A 6,063-nucleotide genomic window follows, 5' to 3' on the forward strand; every position below is an offset into this window, starting at 1 on the left:
TCAGAGGATTCAAAGCACTGAGATCCAAAGGTAGTACTGTAACCCATCTTGTGGAAAACTAGCAACACCCAAAGATAAAATTTTACTCTGGTTACTGAGTGACCCTCCAGCAGATCCTTCTCTTTATTCTTCAGGCGTTCTTTCAGAAATGATTTTCAATTGACTCTGAAGGGAAAAGAATCCGGGATCTTGAAACTCACTCTTCCAGAAAGTACCATAATCCTATATGAACAGTGGCCTGCCCCTAAATTCTGCCTTTCCGGACCAAGTGTGTTAAATCACAGGAAGGAAAAATCCTTTCAACATTGTAATATTGGTATTTTGTGTCTTCCCTCATCCTTCATACCCTCTTCCTCCTTCCCCATGTGAGGCTACAGTTTTTGAATTAATATTCCTAAAGGAAGCCACTCACGTAATTATTCACACACACATACACACACAAATATCCTGAAACCTTTTCCTGTAGACTGAGAACAACTGGCATAATTTTTAAAGTTCTGCTTCAGTAGTCATCCTATTATAATTGATGTGCTTATCCTCAAAACTGATTGTCTCACAGATTCCTTTAGGCTTTGGACACACAAGACTTACCATTTATGAAAAGGGATTCATTTGGATATTACTTCAGAATGGACACTGCTCTTATCCAAATAATAGCCAACATTTATTAAAGTTGCCCAAGGGCAAGACATTTTTATATAGTTTCTATATATATTAACTTATTTAATCAAGAAACCAATGCTATAAAGCAAGTACTATTACTATCCCAATACTATGTATAATATGCAGGAAGGAGATATACTTAGAGCATCTAGAGTGAGGGCGACCTTGCCTACACCTTGATTTTTGTTCCAGTGACATTAATATCCTATTTTTGGCCTCCAGAACTGTAAGAGAATAAATTTCTTTTGTTTTAAGCCACCAAGTTTGTGGAAATTTGTTACAGCTGTCATAAGACACTAATACAGTATGTAACAAATGAATGGGCAGAAGAAATTTTCCTTGGTCCAAGGTTCTTCTAGCTGGACTAAGAATTAAACTGACAAGTGACAGATTAAAAAGAAAAAAAAAAGTTTTATTATGTGTGAACAAAGGCCCAATAATGAAATTAAGACCTAAAGAAATGAATAAGATAAGCAGTTTTTATACTTTTTAGACAGACAATAAATCTGTGAAGCACTGACAGGATAAAGAAAGCTTAATTTGGGGACCTTCAATTAGTAAGGAATTCTAAACAGAATTTGGGCTGGGGTAGTAAATTGGTAAAAGTAACACAGGTGGTTTATACGGGTTTCTTGGCTCCTAATTTCCCATCTCTGGTGATAAGAATGTGTCTTTACCTCCTTGTACAGAGAGGGTGTCTTTCATGTGGAAGATTTATTTCCTGCTTTTGGGGGACAAGGGAGGTTCTGAATATCGTTCTTGTACAGGGTGTCTCTTAAAATAACTTTAATCTAAAATATTTAATTTACCAAAATAGCACATTTTGGGGTGGCCAGCACTTGGCATCTACAATAGCTGAATAGAATCACAGAAGACCCTCAAGTGTATGCCAGTTATTTCCAAGATTTGGACAGACTATAGGAGATTAAGAAAATCTGAAGATTTCAGTTATAAAATTTACCATCTGCTTAGTTCACCCCTTCAGGCTTCTTTCTGCTAGAATCACAGATATTTTGTATCCAAACTGCTTTCAAGCATAGACAGGTGGGATTTCTGTACCAAGGAACTTACCCATTCCTCTACAGAGACCATTTCTCAGATAGATGGGAAGAGGCTATCATGGAGAAATCACGGATAACATTCTGAAAGATAGCAACAGATATTTGTAAAGTGTCTGTGACAAAAAGTGACTTTTAAGCTGATGAGGGAATTTTCAGGGGGATCTTTAGAAAGTTTTGCCACTAACAGCATTTTTCAGTATAAACCATACCCAGCTGGCCTAGTTTGAAAAAATGAACTAGCTGAATCCTTCTAAGGGAGTCTACTGAGAATTAGTTACTTATGATTCAGTATATTGCTTATGACCCAGTACTCAGCTCCTTAGACCCAGATGATGCTAATATTTCATTCAAAACTGTCTTCCTCCTTAATCCATCTTTCTTCTTCCAATAGTACATTGATAGATTTCCTTCTACTCTCTGTAACTATGGAGTCCTTTCTTTGGTATTAGGCATGGATAGTAATTGTGGGGGCGGGGGGGGGGGCAAATCCAAATGACTAAGAATAATTTCTGGTGGCTTTAGGTGGTTCCTCCATTTCTTTTCCAGCTCAGTAACCTCTCAAGACCCACTTTAGGAAGCAAGAGTTAGTTCCATAAATTTAAAGATGACCACTAAGTTTGAGCATAATAGCATGATACAGATGTTCTCAAAGTATCTAGCAGGAACTCTAGAGAGCTGATGCCTGAGGAAACACAGTGTAGTTGGATATGAGCCTGGGTTTCTAGGTTCATTAGAGCTGTTAGTGTGAATTCATTGCCTCTGAGATGAGGCACTGAAATTGAATACTTACAGGAGTCAACAAGGAATATATGCATGAAATCTAGGGAATATAAGCCAATACAGAATGCAAGTTTTGGGGGATCCATTAAATGTCCATTCAAAGAAGGATGGGTATATCGAGATAAATGGATAAATAAGATATAATGGAGTACTAAATAAAAGTTCAGTCAAATAAGCTAAATTCTGACATAACATTGAATGAAAAAGAAGTCATTTGTAAGAAGTTACTACTTGATAAAGTTTTTATATTATATTCAGAAATAGATTCATGCTACATATTATTTCTTGATTAATTGACATGTAGTTTAAAAAATAAAAAAAAACCCAAAGTAGAAGAATATACAGAAAAATTTATTGTGGCATTTGCCTGGAGAATTTACAATGAGGTTTCTTTTTCTTTTTATAAAGATTGAGGATTTTAAACAAAGGAGACATTTTATTCTGACTGGTATTTGTTTAATTAGTCTCCATTTATTGAAAATAGTTTACTTTTTAAAGAGCTTGTAGACAAGGAAAAATAACCTTTTTTCACACAAGAAGGGAGTTAGTGCAAGGAAGAAGAATCCAGTACACTTTGTACCATGTTAGGTTTCTCTTGCTAAAAATGAACAAAGGAATTAATTGTTTAAAAATTAAAACAAACAGTACTTTGTGGCATATTTCTTTTCAAAGTGAGACTTTCCATTCCTTCAAGAAGACTTCAAACAAGCAGTGAGTTTCTAGGTACAAAAGACCTAATACTTTACAATGCATGATGAAAATCTCTTGTAGCTAGCATGATCTAGAGAGGGAACAGCTGCAAGATTTTAAAAGGGAGATTTAAAACAAACAACTACTGACATAGTTCTCTCATCAAAATCTTTATTGCCCCCAATAACTGCATGCATATTGAGATAGTTATCCTTATTGTTTACATAAATGGCTGGCCAAATTCCTCATGCAAAGTAATAAAAATCAAGGACTTTTGCTATGTCCAGAGCAATGCTGTTTTCAGGGAGGCCTTATTTCCCACTCCTTCAATATCATCTTCTTATCCTCACAAGCCTCAAAGTTCTGCCCCCTGACCTCACTTTACAAGGTTCACAGGAGCTCATTTCAGGTCTTCCCCATCATATGTCCTCTGGAAGTCTTCTGACAGCTGGAAAGCAGTACCTGGACATCTAGTGTTAATGTGTCTCCAAGTGGAGTGATTCTTAGTAAGTCTCCAATAAGGCTTAGGACGCTTCAAGGCTATGACTGATACGTGGTGCTATTAGCCTCTTCCAGTAGCTGTGTACTACTTTCTACCCTTGTACTAAGTATTTTTATAGAGATGTTATCTCCCTCTTGCTTTAATCCTTGGAAGTCACGTGGATAAGAGTCTGTCTACCACACATTAGACTGCGGAGAAAAGGCGCGAAGGAAGTACAGGATGGACTGAGATCTTCCTATTGGTTCTTTCTGCTTGTATTCTGCAGGTATAAGGAAACCTGTTTATAACTTAAGTTTATACTTAAAAAGAAAACTCTAAATTATTTAATACATACTTTGTTTTTGTTTTTTGGGTTTGTTTTTGTTTTTATTCTTCCTAGCACTCTAACTTAAAAAAAAAATTATTTAACATAGGAGTGCCTTGGGTGGCTCAGTCAGTTGAGCATTCAACTCTTAAAAAAAAATTATTTATTTTTGAGAGAGCAAGAACAAGCGGGGGAGGGGCAAAAAAGAGAGAGGGAGACAGAGAGTCTGAAGTGGGCTCCACACTCTGAGTGGACAGCACAGAGCCCGATGCGGGGCACAAGCACACAAACTGTGAAATCATGACCTGAGCCAAAGTTGGACACTTAACTGACTGAGCCATCCAGGCACCCCAAGTGCCCAAGTGTCCAACTCTTGATTTCAGCTCAGGTCATGATCTCTCATTTCGTAAGATTGAGCCCTGTGTCAGGCTCTGTGCTGACAGAATGGAGCCTGCCTGGGATTCTCTCTTTCCCTCTCTCTCTGCCCTTACCCCACTGTCACATACATGCTTTCTCTCTCTCTCAAAATAAATAAAAATAAATATTAAAAAATGTATTTAGCATACACTTTCATTGCATATTCTGTGTGCCAGGTAGCATCCTAACTTCTTTACAAATAGCAACCACTTTAATCTCCATAACAGTCTGATAATATAGGTGCTATTATTGAATGATTTAAAAGATGAAGGAACTAAAGATCAGAGGCTAAGTCACTTAAGATCAAATAGCTACTAAGTATTACAGCTGGATTCATTTGAACTCAAGAAGTTCTACTTATGGGTCGTTTTTTTTAAATTTTACGTTTTATTTTTTAAAATTTATATCCAAATCAGTTAGCATATAGTGAAACAATGATTTCAGGAGTAGATTCCTTAACGCCCCTTACCCATTTAGCCCATCTCCCCTCCCACAACCCCTCCAGCAACCCTCAGTTTGTTATCCATATTTATGAGTCTCTTCTGTTTTGTCCCCCTCCCTGTTTTTATATTATTTTTGTTTCCCTTCCCTTATCTTCATCTGTTTTGTCTCTTAAAGTCCTCATATGAGTGAAGTCATATGATTTTTGTTTCTCTGACTGACTAATTTCACTTAGCATAATATCCTCCAGTTTCATCCACATAGTTGCAAATGGCCAGATTTCATTCTTTTTGATTGCCGAGTAATACTCCATTGTATATATATACCACATCTTCTTTATCCATTCATCCATCGATGGACATTTGGGCTCTTTCCATACTTTGGCTATTGTTGATAGTGCTGCTATAAACATGGGGAAGCATGTGTCCCTTCAAAACAGTATACCTGTATCCTGTGGATAAATGTCTAGTAGTGCAATTGCTGGGTCATAGGGTAGTTCTATTTTTAGTTTTTTGAAGAATCTCTATACTGATTTCCAGAATGGCTGCTCCAGCTTGCATTGCCACCAACAATGCAAGAGAGATCCTCTTTCTCTGCATCCTCGCCAACATCTGTTTTTGCCTGAGTTGTTAATGTTAGCCATTCTGACAGGTGTAAAGTGGTATCTCATTGTGGTTTTGATTTGTATTTCCCTGATGATGAGTGATGTTGAGCATTTTTTCATGTGTCGGTTGGCCATCTGGATGTCTTCCTTGGAGAAGTATCTATTCATGTCTTTCACCCATTTCTTCACTGGATTATTTGTTTTTTGGGTGTTGAGTTTGGTAAGTTCTTTACAGATTTTGGATACTAATCCTTTATCTGATATGTCATTTGCAAATATCTTCTCCCATTCTGTCGGTTGCCTTTTAGTTTTGCTGATTGTTTCCTTTGCTGTGCAGAAGCTTTTTATTTTGATGAGGTCCCAGTAGTTCATTTTTGCTTTTGTTTCCCTTGCCTTCAGAGGCGTGTTGAGTAACAAGTTTCTGCAGCCAAGATCAAAGAGGTTTTTGTCTGCTTTCTCCTCAAGGATTTTGATGGCTTCCTGTCTTACTTTGAGGTCTTTCATCCATTTTGAGTTTATCTTTGTGTATGGTGTAAGAAAGTGGTCCAGGTTCATTCTTTGGCATGTTGCTGTCCAGTTTTCCCAGCACCACTTGCTGAAG

The sequence above is a fragment of the Leopardus geoffroyi genome, chromosome A3 (assembly GCF_018350155.1).
Source record: "Leopardus geoffroyi isolate Oge1 chromosome A3, O.geoffroyi_Oge1_pat1.0, whole genome shotgun sequence".
NCBI classification, from domain to species: domain Eukaryota; kingdom Metazoa; phylum Chordata; class Mammalia; order Carnivora; family Felidae; genus Leopardus; species Leopardus geoffroyi.